The 21,056-nt window shown below is 38.8% G+C and overlaps 1 protein-coding gene across 2 annotated transcripts in view; it reads right to left on the bottom strand.

The window, feature by feature from the left end:
• The window catches only part of LOC126474163 (tumor protein p63-regulated gene 1-like protein), a 110,028-nt gene that overhangs the window by 20,727 nt on the left and 68,245 nt on the right, over positions 1–21,056 (bottom strand). The gene's annotated exons all lie outside the window — the stretch shown is intronic.

Here is a 21,056-nt window from a genome sequence, read left to right as displayed (position 1 = left end):
AGTCAGTCTTGCGAAGTACTTTTGAGTATGTTTACTGACACCTGTTTTGAGCAGCTAGTTCGGCAGCCCACAAACAATGCAATTATCTGAAAACCATTTAGCTACAAATAGGCCGGACCTTATCAACAGCTTCAGTATAAAGATGGGGATTATCACTACAAAAGTTAATAAATCAGTCAACAAGGATAGGAGAGTTTCTGCTATGTGTAATGACTACACTCTTGTAAGACGACAAATTCTAAGGGCTGTGTGTGGCCACTTATACTCACATGAATGACTCATCTTCCTGTAGGATTTACATATTTCCCATTAGTCACCTCCAGCAGGGATGTCTGCCTAGTAAGAGGATTAAGGACAGAAAAGACCCTAAGTGCTTTAACAATGAAATCTGCAAAATGATGAGAGGGCAAAGGCTGTTGCACTATCAGTTCAAAAGAGAAAACAAATGAACGGCATAGAGACAGAAGTGATGACACTTTCTGCAGGACCTGGCCATCATTCTGCAGGACAATGCTCAAGCAGGTACAGTGCAAGCTGTTACTGATTTTTTTGACTGATGGGGTTGCTGAGTGCTGTACCACCTACTGCACTTCCCTGACTTAAACCCTTGTGAGTTCAACTCAATTTCTAAACTGAAGGAAACACTTCATGGCATTCGCTTCAGAACTGCTACAAATTTGTCGGGCAACAGACCATGCCACTCGAACTGTCAACACAACTGGCACTGCTAAGAGTATCCTACAACTTCCACATTGCTGGCAATGGGTTATACACAATGCTGGTGACTACTTTGAAGGTCAGTAAAACTTTGAAACACGTATCTATTTTGTACGAGTTGTAAATCCATAGTTGCCACTATTAGAGTTCCAACCCTTATATAATAGATTTACTTGAGACAAAAGCTTATACTCATGAATAAGCACAGTTTTAGTAAGCATCACTCGTGTGAAACTCAGCTTGCTCTTTTCTCACATGACATACTGCAAACTATGGAAGAAAAGCAAGAGGGAGATCTCATATTTCTAGATTTCCAAAAAGCCCCACTGCAGACTTTTAATAAAGATATAAGCGCATGGAATGGATTCCCTGATATACGAGTGGCTCAAAGATTTCTTAAGTAATCTAAACCAGAATGTTATCTTTGGCGGTGAATGTTTATCAGAGACAAGGGTACTGTCAGCAGTGGCCAAGAGGTCCTCGATGGTGAGTGTTTATCAGAGACCAGGATATCATCAGTAGCGTCCCTGGAAAGAGTGATAAGACTGCTATTATTTTCTATATACATAAATGATCCGGTGGACACACAGGGCAGCAATCTGCACTTGCTTGCTGATGATACTGAGAAGGTGTCATAGTTGAGTGACTCTAGGAGAATACAAGGTGACTTAGACAAAATTTCTAGTTGGTGTGATGAAAGGCAGATAGTTCTAAATGCAGAAAAGTAAGTTAATGTAGATGAGTACAAAAAGCAAGCCCATACTGTTTGGATACAACATTAGTAGTGTTCTGATACAGTCGCATCACTTAAATTTATGAGTGGAACATTGCAAAGCGATACGCAATGGAACAAGCAGGTGAGTATTGCGGTAGGGAAGGCGAATGGTTGAGTTCAATTTATTGGGAGGATTTTGGGAAAGTGTGCTTCATCTATAAAGCAGAACACTTATAAGAAACTGGTGCAAACCATCCTTAAATACTTCTCAAGTGTTTGGGATCTGCACCAGGTCGGATTAAAGGCAGATATCAAAGAAATTCAGAAACAGACTGCAAGATTTGTTACTGGAAGGTTTGAAGAACATGCAAGTATTATGGAGACACTTGAGGAACTGAAATGGGAATCCCTGGAGCAAGGCAATGTTAGCACTATTGAGAAAACTTAGAGAACCAGTATCTGAAGATGATTGTAGAACGATTCTACTGCCGCTGACTCACATTTTAAGTAAGGACTACAAAGATAGGAGACGAGAAATTAGGGTTCATACAGAAGCATATAGGCAGTAGTTTTTCCCTTACTCTTTTTGTGGGTGAACAGGAAAGAAAATACAAGTAGTGGTACAGGATACCCTCTGATACACACCGTACAATGGGTTGTGCAGTATGTAAGTTCAGTGAAACCCCTATTTTACGTTTTCTTATGGTTCAGACTCAAAAAACGCAAAATTTTGGAAAATGCAGAATCAAGGAAAATGTTCAAACACCCAAAAATATGAGCAAAAACAAATGAAACAGGCATATATAATTAGAAATTGCAATCCTTTCCAACTCTTTGTATAAAATCTGTCTAGTGAAGGAAACTAAATGTTCAGTACAATGTTTATACAGTAATTTGTGGTAATAAATTTCATCAGTTCTTAAAATATAACAGATGTGTAACAGCATGTAAAAACTCACCAAAAAAATTGAAATTGGTATCTGGGAAAAAGGCAAACAAACTGTTTTCCAACATGCTATGACCACAAATTATACGTTCACAACACGTGTTTTTGAGAGATCATCCTTTGTGCTCACCAAGAAAAAAGCAAAAATTGATGAACGTATTGAATTAAACCAGAAACATCACCCCAGCTAAGTTGTTGAACCATAAGCATAAATGTGGACATCCACTTAAGGACATACTTTGTCACCATTGCTGCTATTCTTAATGTTTTTCTTACGGGCCACACTTCACTTCATACACTCACCCCATTAAAGTGTTACTTAAGCGTAATGAGAGAAACGGAGACGTGAAAAAATGAGTTTACTTCCACTATTAGCGAGTTGAGCATTTGGTCGTTTCAATGGTCTTCTATGTCAGAAGTGCTTGCCAAAGTATTCCATAAATAACACAGAATATGCCACGCAGAATTGTCTCTAGGACCAAAAGATCACACGCTTGTAAAACTTTAACTAGCTTGTTCATAAACATCAAAATTTCCTCAAACTTTCTTGCACTGACAGTGTGGAAGAAGCCACATTTCTGTGTCACATGCAAATGTCTCGAACAGAGGCCAGTGACGGAAGTCCAGCTGTTGCCATATGGTAGTGGGCCAAACTGCAGAAGCTTCCTGAAAGTTGCTCAGTATACGATATTCAGCTGTCACCTCGTGGAAGTGGGCAGCACAGAAGCATCTCGCCATTGCTGAGGTTGCTAAGCAGCTATGTAATTACCTGGGAATGATCAGTGGCTCAGGATTTGGTGCACTGTCTATGGCACTGAACACTGGCAGTTGTTCACATCTATATCTACAGTGGAACTTCGATTTTAGATTTTTCATGATTCTACACCGTATATTCATAGCCCCTGTGAAAAACCCATAAAGTCAATGCGAGAAATTCACCAATTTTAAACTTCTTCATAGTAAGGTTTACCTCAATCCTTAGTTCTTACTAAACATCTCACTTGAATTTGTCCCATTTTCTTTCTATTGACATTTGATGTGACTGAATGAGTTATAAGTGGCACAAAAGACAGATGGTTCGCACCATGAGTGTTCGCGGAGTTAGGGGAATATTTTAGGCCATTGTGGAGAGAGGAGAGAGAAGAAATGCTGACTTAACCCACGATTGGTGTTGCCATGACAACCTGTAACATTTTGCTTCATGATGTAATTATGATACAACTATTGCTATGTTGCAGCAGTAATGGAAAAACAAGACAGTCAATGCAAACTGTTCCGGACTGAGCCAATACATGATGAAGGTGCCCAGTCACCACCCTTTCTTGTACCACTATTTGCAAGTGTCATATATTTGCAAGTATTCTGATGTGCTGTATTCAGCAACAATATCATTCATCAGCCTTTTAAATTCAAACATGGTGTCTCGAAGAATATGCTTGGTCATAATTGAGGAAATGTCGCCCATCTCCAGTTAGTGAACTTCTGTTGGCTGGTGGCTTGTTAAGTCGTCCAATAGCCAGCGCAGCGCCCACATCACACTAACACATGTAAAATGAGCTTGCCTATGGGATGTGTGGAGCGGGGAGTGGCCCTTCAGTGACGGGAATGCTGGTAGGGATAAAAGCATCTTGTGAAGTGCTGATGCAGATGATGTGCTATGACAGAAATTTCACATGGGAATAGAACAAGGGTTTTGTGGTAGCACCTTTTAGAGACTTTCATGTCCTAATCTGACATGATACAGTTGCAACAACTACATACACCACTCACGAATATACTTAGCACCGCACACACTACAAAATGTAGATTGTAAAGATTGGCAGCAGTAATAGAGGGCATGAAGTGAAACTGTAACACCTGAGTTTTCTTTGAAATTTACATTTTACACAGTGTACAGAAATTCACTGAGCAGACTTCTAATAAGCTTATAATGTCAACTGGGGAAGTATAGTTATGGAGATGGAGAAAATTACTTAAATGTCCTAAAATCGAAACTTATGTTTCAAAACTCAGTTAGCAATAATAACTAAATGTCTTTTATTATCATCTGAAGTCATAGCAAAGCTCACAGTATATAAAATCACTTAATTGGAATTTTCTTTCCAAAACTTTAATTACTCTATGTTAATAGTATAAAAAAAATCATTATTCAAAATTATTATTTGCTTATTATTTTGTTGTGTGAACACATGGGAATGAATGAGAGAGTGTATGTGGGACATACGTTAAAACTTAATGTCATTTTATGTAAAACCTTATAAAATTGGACCGTGGGAAAATTGTATTGGAAACACGATGTAGACGATGTATGTCAGTGTATGCTTGCTTTTGTAAGAGGGCAGCCAGAATAAAAGTTGGAAGCGGGGTAAGTTTCTATATTAATTTAAAGATCATTTTGCATTTCGTTTTATTTTATTAAACAATATATTAGAAATTGGAATTATAATGACGTAAGTGACTATCTGCTTAGTGGTTGGCTAAGGCAAGTTTTGCCGCGAGAATGATCTGGAAGGATCATTCTGATTAGTCATTCAGATCAACAGCCAATTAGAACTAAGCTGTTCCCAGGTGCAGATAGTTATGTAGGCAGAGAGGAGAGGAGCATCGAGAGAGTCTTTCACTAGCCTGCTTCTGGGTATCACCATGATAGATGTCCCCGTGAAAATAATATGTAAAATTAAGAACTAGTGAGTTCATTGCATTTAAAACGTGTCATGACTAAGGTGGCTTAAGTTATGAAGATTTTGAGGAAATTTTGATGTTTATGAACAAGTAAGTTAAAGTTTTATAAGCGTGTGATCTTTTGGTCCTAGAAACAATTCCGCGTGGCATATTCCATGTTCTTTATGGAATACTTTGGCGAGCACTTCTGACATAGAAGACCACTGAAATGACCAAATGTTCAACTCGCTAACCGGGTCGGACTTGCAGGAAATCTGGGTGCTTTTACATGTGTAATATGTTGGACAGACAGTGAACTTTGTATAATAGAGTATTAACATAGTAAATAAGGACTTGATAGCCATTCAAGTGCTTCCTTATGAATAAAAAGATGTTAATAGAATTTTCAAATGCTTACTGCAATTAAACTGCAATCTCTTACCACCCGAAATTTGTGAAAATGAACTTACAGGAAATGATTTGCAACTTGAGTTACGTGGCCTCTGTGTGGTAGGTATTAGGTAGTGGTTTCACCAACACTGCTTTACACTGCCTAGCGTGTATCTACTACTGCAGAGTGGAGGGACGTCAGAAGGAAGAAATATGGAGGTAGGTGAACTGTTCGATGAAAATGACAGAGAGAGAGAGTAAGGAGATGACAGAACGACAGACCGACCCTGCCCCACTGCACTATGTAGGGTGCATTCTCAGTGATGCCACAATGAAGCATAATCTACATACAAAAATACACACACTGACTTCTGACTTCTGAGTGATTTCTGTAACCCAAATTAATGAACATTTTAATTAAACTGTGTTGTGATAAACAAGTGGCGAGGAAAGTCATTCTCATCGAAACAAGTGTTTATTGGAAACATTGGTGCTCATTATGGACTGAATTAGTCAAATTATCTCACTGTATTCTGCTCTGATAAACTGTTACAGTATTGATTGTGAACTGTGACATTTCCATGTAAATGTGAACTTTGTTTTTTGCCACATTTAAATATTAATTTGGTGCATTAGTTTGTTGAATGTTTGTATTGTATGTTGGTATTCTGGTTGCTATAGATTTATTTATCGATTGTCATTTTTTTCTACTTGTAGTTCACTGTTGCGGTCTGAGTTTACACATTGTTATTCTGTCCCTTGGAGATAGTAAGTAGAGCTGTGGAGACTAAAGAATGGAATGCCAGGTGGAGAAATCAGAACATTTCCGATATATCTTTCTGTTTGAGTTCAACAAAGGGGTCACAGCAGTGGAGGCAGCCAGAAACGTTTGCATCATTTTTGGGGATAATGCCATTGGACAGAGTACAACAAGAAAATGGTTTCCTCATTTTAAGGAAGATCATTTTGACAGATTCTGCATGCTCAGGAAGACCTTTGGAGGTCGATGAAGATTGTTGACACATATTAATCCACAATGATCTGCATCAGTGTACTCAAGAACTGGCTAATGTGGTGTGGTCATACCACCATTATGTGATGTCTGTATGCAATGGGGTAGGTCCAAAAATTGGGTGTACGGGTACCGTATGCTTTAAGTCAAAATCACTAAAATCTGTGGGTGTCCATGTGTGCACCTTTGCTTGCTCATCGTCAACGGGCTCACGAACAACACCAACCATTCCTACCCTGTATCGTTACTGGTGACGAGAAATGGTGTCGTTATGATAACACAAGGAAAAGAAAGGAGCGGCTGAGCCCAAATAAAGCAGCAACTTCTTGTACTAACACCTGCAAGCACCCACAAAAGATAATGTTATGGATCTGGTGGAACAGCAATGTGTGTGTGATATAAATTGCTTCCCCGAGGTGTAACCATCTCTGCTGACATTTATTGTCAACAACTGAGACATCTTGCAGACACAGTCCAAGAACACAGCCAGGAAGACTGTGTGAGGTGATGCTGTTCCACAATAACACCTGCTCACTGTCTGCTACTGACAAAAAACACTATACAGGAGCTAGATTGGCAAGTCATTCCATATCCACTTTATTCACCTGATCCTGCTCCCTCAAATTTTCACCTTTTCTACTCTGTATGAAACAACTTTCAAGAAACTTCATTTCTGAATGAAAATGGCTTGAATAGTTCTTTCCCTCAAAACCACATGATTTCTACAGTTGTGAAATTGAAATGTTACCCCAGCTTTGGCAGACTGTTGTAAATAGTGAAGGAGTGTGGATTACTGATGGCTTAAGTTTCTGTCATGTGTATCTGTTACATTTATCCAGCAACCCAATAAATTAAATTCGCCCCCGGACTTTGATTGTTAGATATTGTAGGTGATAATCTGGTTCAGTGCATTAATATATTTTCATGGTTGACAAATGGTCACTATTAATAATAATCAAACTTCATAAAGAATAAATGCACGAGTTAATGCAGTCTTATGTACATTTCTGAGCAATCATCATCCTGCACTCATTCAGACTCAAAGCACTGAGGTGAAGTGGTGTTAATGAGGAGAGGCTATGAAAACCAGATCAGTACTGCTACAAATGGATGACCACCCAGCTCTGTGCCTCTGGTGAAGTGCCATCACCTGCCGTAGTGCTGCAGCCTATAGTTCAGGGTTCATCTCTCTGTGCACCACTGTCTGTCCTCAGGTCACTACGTCACTGCCATCTACAATGTAAGCTACCTTTGCTGCCTTGCCACTGGCTGCCTGCTCCGTTGAGGTTCACATCTGCTGCTGCTGGCTCAATACCCAGTGTGTCAGCAATGTTGAGCTCAGCAAGCCATAGCCTGGACAGCATGTGTATGCTGAAGGCTTTATGTTATGCCTACCTCACCTGCTACACCAAGAGGAAATGCCAAGCCAAGCCATTAGTTGTCCAAATCAGATGGAATAATAAAGAACTGTTTTGATCATTCACTGCTTCCCTGCAATTTGCTGCAACATCCTCCCCATTGCACAAACCTGAGATGTCACAGATGGGAGACGAATGCCTCCTGAAAAGCACCAACATGACTCCCACAACCCAGCAACAGTCATCACACTACCAACGACTACAGTAGATTACGAACAAGAGCTAAAGGCCACACTGCACTGATATAGGTAACCACTCCTCTATTTTGCATGCTAGTCTAATGTTATTCACATAAATTCTTGAAGTAAAGGCAGAATTATGAGGGCGAGCTGAAAAGTAATGCCTCCAAATTTTTTATGGGAAAAGTCTTAAAGATTTTTAAATAAAACAAGTGTTATTAACAGTGTCCATCTTTTTTCTTCATGGCTACATATTAATTTCTCAACATAGTCACCCTGGGGATGAATAAATTCTCCTAAGGAGGGCCCAGTTTCTTGATACAGCAATTGCAGAATGTCTGACTTAATTGACGAAGCCACAACCTCACCTCCGCTTGCAAGACTTCATCACCATCAAAGTGAAGTCCTCAAAGGTGCTCTTTAATTATTGGAAACAAATGGAAATCAGATGATGCCAAGTTAGAATTATATTGGGTAGGATCAATGACAATGAACTCAATGCATCAGATTCTTGCAGATGTCATAGCGCTTGTGTGAGGTCTGGCATTGTCATGCTGAAAGAGAGGATGCTCCATGTATGGACAAACTCTTCAAACTTGAAACTTGATTACAGCATGCTCTTTTTTTATTATTATTTATTTTATGGCCTTCATTGGACCACTGTAGTCAAAAATACAAAGTTCTAAACAAGTTGTTACACATAGATACAATTTGGTTTGACAATAACTTAATATATTTAGGTAATATGATTATTAGAGGCTATTCTTATATGAAAGGTGTTTTGCTCTTCTGTCTGCCCAATATTTCTTCATTCTTTCAGATATTTTCTTTCTTTCTTCATCTGAGACAACTCTTCCTGCACTCCTTTTCTTGATTTTCATTTGTAGTCTGGTTTGCGGGTCTTGCAGTATTCTGGTTTCCTCTGTCTTGTTTTTTTAGGTCATCTACTGTAATTTGAAATTCTTTTATATCTTCCTTAATTTCTGTGATCCATTTAATGTCGCTCTTACTATTCCACAATTTTTGTATTATTTTTTTACTAATTCTGTTTTCTGGAGTTCTCATTAGATGTCCAAAGAATGAGATGCGTTTCTTCCTGATTGTGCTCATGACTGGTTCTATTTTCTTATATACTGTTTCATTTGATGCTATTCTCCAATGTCCATTTATTTTATACTGTTTATTTATACATGTCCTAATTATTCTTCTTTATATTTTTAGTATTCTGTCAATTTCTGCTGTATTAGTTGTTTTGAAGATAGTTTCAGCTGCATACGTTATTTCTGGCTGTGCAACTGTTTTATAGTGTTTCAATTTTGCATCTATAGATAGGCTTTTTTTGTTGTATGTGGTTTTGGTAATGTAATTTGCATAGTTCAGTTTTTTTATTCTATTTTGCCATGATGGCTTCTCATTTAGATTGTATGTTATTATTTCGCCTAAATATTTAAATTTATCAACAATTTTGATTTCGTGTTCTCCTATTGTAATTTTGTTTGCAAGTGGTGGATCAGTTAGCATAATCTCCGTTTTTTCAAATGATATTCTAAGGCCTACTTTCTCTGCTATTTCTTGTAGTGGTTTCACTTGTTGCCTGGCTTCTTGAACGGTGTTGGCTAGGAGAGCAAGATCATCAGCGAATCCCAAGCAGTTTAAGCTAATATCATCTTTTGCACTTCCAATTCTTATCCTCTTTGGATTGTCCTTGTACCATTCTCTCATTATGTATTCCAGTGCACAGCTGAAAAGTAATGGTGATAGGCAGTCACCTTGTCTTAAGCCTGTTTTTATGAGGAATGGTTCCAAAATTTCTCCTCTAAACTTCACTTTTGATTAGGTGTTGGTTAGAGTGAGTTATATTATTATAATTAGTTTTGGATGGAGTCCTAGATTTCTTAAAATTTTTAATACTGAAGGTCTGTGGAGACAGTCATATGCCTTCTTAAAATCTACAAATGTTATTGCCAGAGGTTTGTTCCGTTTCTTGTAGTATGCCATAATCAATTTTAAACTAATTATCTGCTCTGCACAGCTTCTCCATGGTCTGAAACCTCCCTGATATTCCCCTAACTCCTGTTCTAATTGCTCCTTGATTCTTTCATATAGGATCTTGGATAGAATTTTATATGTGCAATCTAGGAGAGAGATTCCTCTGTAGTTGTCTGGGTTGCTCTTATCTCCCTTTTTGTGTAGTAGGTGGATGATAGCTGTGGTCCAATGTTCGGGAAATTGTTCTATTACCCAAATTTTTGTTAGAGCCATGTGTAAGGAGGTCTTGACTGTGTCACTTGCATATTTCCACATTTCAACAAAAACCTGATCTTCTCCACACGCCTTATAATTTTTTTGTTCTTTAAAAATTTCTTCTACTTCTTGGAATGTTGGAGGGTCTAGTTTGTTAGGTTTGGTTTTTATTGGGGTATTTATGTTGATTTGTAAGGGTTCTTTGGGTTCCTCGCAATTCAGAAGTTTGTAAAATGCTTTTGCCATGATTTCTGCATTTTCCTTGTTACTGTGTGTCATTCTTCCATCTTCATCTTTCAGTATTAGTGTAGGGGCCTCATATTGTTGTAGTTGTTTCCCAAAGATTTTGTAGTAGTTCCTGGAGTTGGTTTTATGATAATTACCTTCTATAGACTTTATAATATCTTTATGAAATCCTCTCTTGATTCTTCTAATATTCTGAGTGAATTTTTTTCTTTCATTTTTTAGGTTGATGACATTTTCTTCAGTTTTATGTGTTTGAAACTTTAACCATGCTTGGTGTCTATGTTCATGGAATTTGTCACATTCTGATGTCCACCATGCATGTTTCCTTCGTGGGTACAAGGGAGCTAGATTCTCTGCTTCTTTTTTAAGATTAGGCACTAGTTGTTCTAGATCATCTGTTAATTTGATGGTTTGTGTTATTTGTTGGTACTTATTATTTTTAATTAGCTGATGTGGGTCAAACCTCCTTTTTATTTTATTAGTTTTTCCGGTCCTCTTCTTTAACGGTGTGAATTTGATTTTAATTTTAACCATATAATGGTCTGAGCCTGTGTCTACTCCTCTCAGTACTTTAACACTGTGGATCTCCTTATGAAAATTTTTGTCCATACAGACATGGTCTAGCTGCCACTCGCCCTTCCTCCAGTCTGGATGTTTCCATGTTTTAAGTTTACTTGGCTTCCTCTTAAAGTATGTTGATTTAGATATAAGGTTGTGTTCTCTGCAGAGTTCTACAAGTCTTTGACCGTTTTTGTTTGTAAATTTATGTGGACTCCATTTTCCAATTATATCTTTATATTTCCTTTCTATTCCCAACCGAGCATTGAAATCTCCCAATAAGATTTTTACATTCTTTTTATTTACTCTGTTCACAGTTTGTTCTAGAAGGTCCCAAAATTTATCTACCTCTTCCTTTGTTTTTGTTAGACAATTTTTTTCATTTGTTGGGGCATGAGCATTTATTATTGTATAGGTTTTATTCATTGTTTTAAAGCTTAGAGTCGCAATTCTTGGTGATACTGCTTGGAAATCTGTTACTGAATCTATTATTTTTATGTTTACTAAAAACCCTGTTCCAAACTGGTGACACTGTTTCATTGCCCTTGGTCCTGGTTTCCCATTATAAATTCTGTATCCTTGTGATTCGAATGGGTCCTCTGTGGTGTTTCTCATTTCTTGGATCCCTGTTATTAAAATTTTTTGTTTATTTAGTTCATCTGTGAGCTCCTTGATTTTTCCGGTCTGAAGTAGTGAGTTTATGTTGTGTGTTGCTATATAATTTATTTGCTCATGTTTAATCTTCTTTTTGTGTTTTAGTGTGCATTTGGATGGTTGCAAACGCTCCGATTCGTTGCTGTCTTCTAGTTGACTACCCACCGAATCCGATGTAGCCTTTTCCTGCCTTTTTGAGCAGGACGGTGGAATTTTTTTCCTAAAAGACCTTTCCATTTTTGACTGTCGAAGGTTGTCAACCTTAGTTGGAGCAAGCTCCGATTTACAACTCCAGTTGTTAACCGCAGAGGGTGTGTTTGGTCCGTGAGAGCTATTTTATTTCACTCAAGTTCGCCAGTAAACCGGTGAGGACTTCCCTATCCGCCACCTGGGACGCGCCACGTAGGAGAATCACCTCTCCTCCTACTATGACAGCATATTAAAAATGGTTCAAATGGCTCTAAGCACTATGGGACTTAATATCTGAGGTCATCAGTCTCCTAGACTTATAACTACTTAAGCCTAACTAACCTAAGGACATCACACACATCTATGCCCGAGGCAGGATTTGAACCTGCAGCAGCAGCGCAGTTCTGGACTGAAGCGACTAGAATCGCTTGGCCACAGCAGCCGGCGCTCTTTCTTACACACCAACACAGTTATGGTAAGCATTGTCATATTACCTGCTACAATTCGGAGCCTTCTAGCAGCAGAGGGGCACAAATACGTAGGTATTAAGAATAAATATGTCAAATATTAGTAATGTTTGTTTCATTTAAAAAGCTCTAAGTTTTCACATAAAAAATTCGAAAGCATTACTTTTTAGCACACCCTCATCCATAGATGGTGAAGCAGAACCTACAGTGCATAAACAGTTAGCAAGCCCCACATTACCATTTGTAACTCAAAGAAAGTTCTGTGAATGTGAAGATTTCCAATTTACAAATATCACGTAGTTAACAATAGATACCTATTTCATTCCCAAGCTTAAGGGATTGTCAATGAAACTCCCAACTGCATACTTGCAATTATCAGTTGATGAAACACCCATGAACATAATGATAAGAGACATAGAACTAGGCCGTCATTGCTACAAGCGTCAATCTTTAGGCATAAATAATGCAACCACAATTTTTTTAAGCATTTAGGTATCAACAACTACATCATACTTCGCAAGCCACCTAATAGTGTGCGATGGAGTGTACTTTTTGTACCACTAACTGAGCTCCCCAACCCTGTTCCACTAACGAATAGCACGTGGAAAGAATGATTGTCAATAAATCTCTGTATTGGCTCTAATATTTCAAATTTTCTCTTCTTGGATATTACGCGAGACATGTGGGAGGGGGCAGGAAGTAATATGTTGTTCGACTCTTCCTGAAAAGTGCTCTCTCAAAATTTCAATAGCAAATCTCTTCTTGGTGCACATTGCCTCTCTTGTAACATCTGAGAATGGATTTTGTTGAGCACCTCCGTAAAGCCTCTGCACCAGCTGAACAATCCTGTGATGAAGCACCCTGCTCTCCGTTGAATCTTCTCTCTCTCTCTCTCTTGTATCAGTCCTACCTGGTAAGGATCCCAGATAGATGAACATCACTCAAGAATCAGTCAAACAAGCACCTTACAAGTCACTTCCTTCATGAATGAGTTATGTTTCCCTAAGATTCTCCCTATGAATTTGGGTCTGGCATTTGCTTTTCCCACTATTTGTTTTATGTATTCATTCCATTTAAGGTCACTCTGTATAGTTACTCCTAGACATTTTACAGTAGATACTGTTTCCTGCAGTTTGTTATTATTAGTGTAGCTGCACAGTAGTGGGTTTCTATTCCTATGTATGCGCAATATGTTACACTTATTTACATTCAGGGAAAACTGCCATAGCCTGCACCATTCTCACTTCTCTGTAGACCATTCTGCAAATTGTTACTATCTTCTAGCATTGCTACTTTGTTATAGACAACCACATCATCTGTGAACAGCCTTGAAGGGCATCCAACACTTTCTATTAGATAAGTTATATATATATATATCGTAAACAATAAAAGTTCTATCACACTTCCTTGGGGTACTCCAGAAATTACCTTTACATCAGTCAATTTGCTCCAGTAAGGGCGACATGTTGAGTTCTACCTGCTAGGAAGTCTTGAATCTAGTCACAAATGTGCTCTGATATTTTATAAACTCATAATTTTTTTCACTAGACGGTAGTGCAGGATGGTGTCAAATTGAGATGAAGCAGCTGGGATTTTTTTACTTCCCCTCTTGTTTTGCCATCTGTGTCCTTAAAATTCATTTTTTCACTTCTAACTAATTACTATTAACATACGTGAGTATAATCTGTATTTTCATACAAGAGAAAGGTTGGCCCTCAGTTTTAAAGAATATAACACCAGATCAAATTTTGTGCTTAGATTTATGTAGGTAATTGATTTTCTAATTTATTTTGGCTATTCCAAGTTAAAACTTTCATTACAGAGTGAAATCAGTAATTGTTTCGTAACTTAAACTCTATTGTTGACATATAAACAAATATAAATTCTGCACTAATGATAAACATTTGGAAGACGAAATGCTAGTAATATTAAAATTATCTATTTGGCTCTATTCAAAAACATGTTAGCAAAGCCAGTCCTTAATTAATTCCAAAGTAATTAACAGTTTTCTCAAAAGTATTGTTTGCATAACTATATTTGTTAATTTTACAATTTAAACAAATAATTCGGTCTAACTATTGAAGCAGAAGAAACAGTTAAAAAGACACAATTTTTCACTGTATTCTGTTAATTTAATGAGTTAAGTTTTAATTGTAATTTCCATAAATTTAACTTCAAACAATGTGTAGTTTCAGTATATATTATTGTGATGACACATAAGAGCTCGATTTTTGGTCACGAGACAGTCAGTCCATGGCTGAGTTTCAGACACGGAACCTGTGTTTGTTAGAACTACAACAATGCATCAACTTAACAGTGAGATAAGTGTTACACCAATAGGCCGTGTGTTAAACCAATGACAGTGTCTGCTCCATATGTACCTGATTATTATGAAAGAACTGTGGATTATGTGGTTATGTTTTTTACTGCTCCTAATGTTCAACAGTAAACTATTCCAGAATGAGATTTTCACTCTGCAGCGGAGTGTGCGCTGGTATGAAACTTCCTGGCAGATTAAAACTGTGTGCCCGACCGAGACTTGAACTCGGGATCTTTGCCTTTCGCGGGCAAGTGCTCTACCAACTGAGCTACCCAAGCACGACTCACGCCCGTTGTGAGTCGTGCTTCGGTAGCTCAGTTGGTAGAGCTCTTGCCCGCGAAAGGCAAAGGTCCCGAGTTCGAGTCTCGGTCGGGCACACAGTTTTAATCTGCCAGGAAGTTTCAGTAAACTATTGTAGCAGTATGTGGATGTTTGCCTAAAACCTATTAATGAGGCTTATGAAAAGTTAAAGCAATAGCACATTGGCCATATAACTGGGTAATATTGGGGGGTTGTGAACAGTGAAAGTAAAAGACAGTGAAATGCAAATGTGCATCTGTTGGTTACATCATTTACAGCAGGCAGTAGTTGTACTTCCATAACCCATTTTTCAGCCAGTGTAGCAGCCAGTACGTTGACACGGAGGACAACAAATGAAGAAAACAAAGTAGGCAAACTGCTACAAAATGCCTTCATGGAGTCAAGGAACACGAGTTCAACCTAAGTGCTGTTGTCTATGGCACTGTGGATCTGACGGAGGAACAGAGTGAGCTGAGTTTCGCAGGCTCTCTGTTTGCGGAATCCACTTTGATTTTTATAGAGGAGATTTATATTCTCCAAAAACATCAAAATTTTTAGCATAAAACATGTTCCATAATTCTACATCAAACTGATGTCAATGAGACAGGTCTATAATTGTGTGCACCTACTTAGTAATGGGAATGACCTGCTCTTTCTTCCAGTCATTAGGGACCCTTTAATGCTGAGGCAATCTATGGTAAATTACTGCTAGAAGGGGAGCAAGTTCTTTTGCATAATCTTTGTAGAATCTTATAGGTATTTTATCTGCTCCTGATGTCTTACCATTACCAAGTGATTGTAGTTGTTTTCCTATTCCACAATTGGCTATCTCAATATCTACCATTTCAATGTTCACACAATTACTGAAAGGAGGGACTGTGTTACGATCTTATGCGATGAAGCAATTTCAGAAGACGAAATTCTGTATTTTGGCCTTATCTCTGTTGTCTTCTGTTTCGGTGCCAGTATGGTTACTGAGTGAATGAATAGATGGTTTTGACACACTTACTGATTTTACATACAACCAAAGCCTCTTAGGGTTTTTACTCAGATTGGTTGACAAAGTTTTAATTTCACAATCGTTGAACGCTTCTCTCATTGCTCTCCATACGCTCATTTTTGCTTTGTTCAGATTTTGTTTGTCAGGTAGGTTTTTACTTCTCTTGAATCCGATACAAAAGTTCTCTTTGTTTATGGAGCAGTTTTCTAACAAGGCTGTTACACCATGGTGGGTCTTTCCCATCCCTTAAGACCTTATTCGGAGCATGCTTGTCTAGGGCATATTGCACGATGCCTTTGAATTTTTTCCATTTGTTCTCCAGATCTTCATCCTCATCACTGAATATTTGATGCCGACTGCCCACATACTCTGAAATTTGTATCTTGCTTGCTTGCTAGTTGTGCATGCATCACCTACAGCAGTGCAGCAATCACAGAACTATTCTTCAGAAACACTTTCCTTGCCATAGCCAGTCTACATTTTATATCCTCTCTACTTAGACTATCATCAGTTATTTTGCATCCCAAGTAGGAAAACTCACTCACTACCTTACGTGTTTTATTTCCTCATCTAATTCCCTCGGCATCAACGGATTTAATCGGCATCAACTGATACATTCCAGTATTCTTCTTTTGCTTTTGTTGATGTTCATCTTATACACTCCTTTCAAGACGCTGTCCATTCTGTTCAACAGCTCTTCCAAGTCCTCTGCTGTCTCTGACAGAATTACAATGTCACCGGCAAACCTCAAGGTTTTTATTTCTTCTCCCTGGATTTTAATTCCTACTCCAGTTTTGTCTTTTGTTTCCTTTACCGCTTGCCCCAGATACAGACTGAACAACATCAGGGATATGCTAAAACACTGTCTCACTCCCTTCCCAACCACTGCTTCCCTTTTGTGCCCTTTGACTCTTGTAACTGCCCTATGGTTCTGTGCAAATTATAAATAGCCTTTCACTCCCTATATTTTACTCCTGCCACCTTCAGAATTTGAAAAAGGGTATTCGAGTTAACACTGTCAAATGCTTTCTCTAAGTCTACAATTGCTATAAATGTATGTTTGTCTTTTCTTAACCTGTCTTCTAAGAAAAGTCGTAGGGTTAGAATTGCCTTGCGTATTCCTACATTTCTAAGGAATCGAAACTGATCTTCCCCGAGGTTGGCTTCTACCAGTTTTTCCATTCATCTGTATAGATTTCGTGTTAGAATTTTGCAATCATGACTTATTAAACCGACAGTTTGGTAATTCTTACATCTGTCAGCACATGCTTTCTTTGGGATTGGAATTATTATATTTTTCTTGAAGTCTGAGGGTAGTTCACCTATCTCATATATCTTGCTCACCAATGGGAGAATTTTGACATGGCTGGCTTTTCTAGGGCTATCAGTAGTTCTAATTGAATGTTGTCTACTCCCAGAGCCTTGTTTCCACTTAGGTCTTTCACTGCTCTGTCAAATTCTTCAGGCAATGTCATATCTCCCACATCATTTTCATCTATGTCCTCTTCCATTTCCATTACATTGCCCTTAAGTACATCTCCCTTGTATAGACCCTCTGTACATTTCTACCACCTTTCTGCATTCCCTTCTTCACTTAGTACTGGTTTTCCCTCTGAGCTCTTCATATTCATACAGGTGGTTCTCTTTTCTCCAAACGTCTCTTTAATTTTCCTGTATGGAGCATCTATCTCATCCCTAGTGATATATGCTTCTACATCCTTACATTTGTTCTCTAGCCATTCCTGCTGAGCTATTTTGCACTTCTTGTTGAGCTCTCTGTTGAGACATTTGTATTCCTGTTTGCCTACTTCATTTACTCCATTTTTATATTTTCTCCTTTCATCAATTAAGTTCAACATCTTTTATGTTACCCAAGGATTTCTATTAGCCCTCATCTTTTTATCTACTTGATCCTCTGCTACCTTTTCTATTGCATCTCTCAAAGCTACTCATTATACTTCTACTGTATTCCTTTCCCTTGTTCTTGTCAATTGTTCCCTAACGCTGCCTTTTTGCAATTTCTTCAGTTTTAATCTACAGTCCATAACCAAAAAATTGAGGTCAGAGTCTATATCTGCCTCTAGAAATGTCTTACAATTTAAAACCTGGTTCCAAATCTCTGTCTTACCATTATATACTCCACCTGAAAACGTCCAGTATCTCCATGTTCCTTCCATGTGCACAGCCATCTTTCACGATTCTTAAACCAAGTGTTAGCTATGATTAAGCTCTGCTTTGTGCAAAATTCTACCGGGTGGCTTCTTCTTCCATTCCTTGAGCCCAGTTCATATTCACCTACTACTTTTCCTTCTCCTCCGTTTTCTACAATCGAATACCAGTCCCCCATTAAATTATCATCTCCCTTAACTATCTGGGTAATTTCTTTCATCTCATCATACATTTTTTCAATCTCATCATCATCTGCAGAGCTAGTTGGCATATAAACTTGTACTACTGTGGTAGATGTGGGCTTCGAGTCTAATTTTGCAACAATAATGCGTTCACTGTGCTGTTCGTAGTAGGTTATCCATGTTCCTACTTTTTTATTCATTATTAAACCTACTCCTGCATTACCTGTATTTCATTTTGTATTTATAACCTTATATTCACCAGACCAGAAGTCTTGTTCCTCCTGCCATCAAACATCCCTAATTCCCACTGTATCTAACTTTAACCTGTCCATTTCACTTTTTAAGTTTTCTAATCTACCTGCACGATTAAGGGATCTCATATTCCATGCTCCAATCCGTAGAATGCCAGTTTTGTTTCTCCTGGTAACGATGTCCACCTGAGTAGTCCCCACCCGGAGATCCGAATGGACGACTATTTTACCTCCAGAATATTTTACCCAAGAGGATGCTATCATCATTGAACCACACGGTAAAGCTGCATGCCCTTGGGAAAAATTATGGTGGTAGTTTCCCCATGCTTTCAGCTGTTCGCAGTACTAGCTCAGGCAAGGCTGTTTTGATTGATATTACAAGGCCAGATCAGTCAATCACCCAGACTGTTGCACCTGCTGCTACTGAAAAGACTGCTGCCGCTCTTCAGGAACCACACATTTGTCTGGCCTCTCAACAGATACACTGCCATTGTGGTTCCACTTATGGTACGGCTATCTGGGCCACCAATGGCAAAGTCCATGGTTCATGGGGGGCCCACTGTGTTATGTCTATTATTTTACAGGTGTTGTGTGATTTTTCTTTCAAGAAATGCATGAACAAAATTGTGGCAGTCACTGGCAGTTTGAATGCTATGTACGTTCAAAGTGCCAGTGATGGCCACAATTTTCTTCTTCTTATCGTCCACACTTTCCAACATATAAACTACTTTCGAAGTGCCAAAATGTACTAGAATAAATAAAATATCTATAAAATGTTGCACTGTACAATGTAATTGTGATGAGACAGTTGCAATTCCTGAAATCCAACACCCGGAGCCTCTGGTCTGCCAAGAAGTACCACAGTACTGGGTCCATGGATAAACCACGAAAATCTGCTGCATTACGCCACAAACAAACAGTCCTGGCCTGTGGGCAGATCGCTGAGACTAGATCCTACAGGCAGGGCCCACACATTAGTGGGAAACTATAGGCTTCAGATTGTCAGGCCCAATCTGTTAGAGGTAAGCACAGCAATGGCATACGGTTTTGGCCCATCATGAAAGTCAGCTCATGTGGCCAGCTGTTCACTTGTCATGGACAACATGTTGATGAAATGAGACCATAGTAATCAATCCATGCAACAGATTACTTGCACAAATACTCTGAGAATCAATACTAATGAGGATAGGTAGCGACTCACCGAAAAGATCATCACTGAGCCATAGACAGACACATACGAGGGCCATTCAGAAAGTAACCTCCGGTTGATTTAAAAAAATACACCAAGTTAAATAAAAATATTTTAATATATACATCTTACAATTACATCTTTGCACTATTTTTCTACATAGTCTCCATAGCGATTGAGGCACTTATCGTATCTCTTCACAAGCTTTGAAATTCGTTCTGCATAAAAATCACCCGCTTGTGCCTGGAGCCAGCCTGTGACCGCATCTTTGAGCTCTTCGTCGTCATCAAACCGCTGTGACCCGAGCCATTTCTTCAAATGCATGAAGAGGTGATAATCACTTGGCGCCAGGTCTGGGCTGTAAGGGGGATGGTTGATAACGTCCCACTTGAAGGACTCAAGAAGGGCCGTTGTTCTGCGAGCAGAGTGAGGACGGGCGTTATCGTGCAAAAAAACGACACCGGAAGTCAGCATACCACGGCGTTTGTTCTGTATAGCCCGTCGTAACTTTTTTATTGTTTCACAGTACACGTCTTGATTAATGGTCGTACCACGTTCCATGAATTCAACCAACAACACCCCTTTGGCATCCCAAAACACCGTTGCCATCAGTTTTCTGGCAGAAAAATCTTGCGAGGCTTTTCTTGGTTTGGTAGGCGAATTTGAATGTGCCCACATCTTTGATTGTTCTTTTGTCTCAGGGTTCACGTACTTAATCCAGGTTTCGTCACCGGTCACGATTCTGTTTAACAATGGTTCTCCTTCGTCCTCATAACATGACAGAAAGTCTAATGCAGAGGCCATTCTTTGAGTTTTGTGGTGGTCGGTAAGAATTTTGGGCACCCATCGTGCACAGAACTTACGGTAACCCAATCTTGCTGTCACTATCTCGTACAAGAGAGTCTTAGAAATCTGTGGAAAACCAGTAGACAACTCCGACACTGAGAAATGACGATTTTCACGAACTTTTGCATAAACTGTCTGAACGAGTTCGTCAGTCACCAATGATAGTCTACCACTCCTCTCTTCATCATGAACGTTTTCTCGTCCACTTTTAAATAAACGTACCCATTCACGGACAACTCCTTCACTCATAACTCTTGGTCCGTACACGGCACAAAGCTCACGATGAATAGCTGCTGCAGAATATCCTTTGGCTGTAAAAAACCTTATGACAGCACGCACTTCACATTTGGCGGGGTTTTCTATTGCAGCACACATTTCAAACTGCCACAAAAACCAAACTAGC

This window comes from Schistocerca serialis, chromosome 4 (genome assembly GCF_023864345.2).
Source record: "Schistocerca serialis cubense isolate TAMUIC-IGC-003099 chromosome 4, iqSchSeri2.2, whole genome shotgun sequence".
In the NCBI taxonomy this organism is placed as follows: domain Eukaryota; kingdom Metazoa; phylum Arthropoda; class Insecta; order Orthoptera; family Acrididae; genus Schistocerca; species Schistocerca serialis.
Note: the sequence above shows the minus strand (reverse complement) of the source record. Positions and strands in the feature narration are given on the sequence as shown.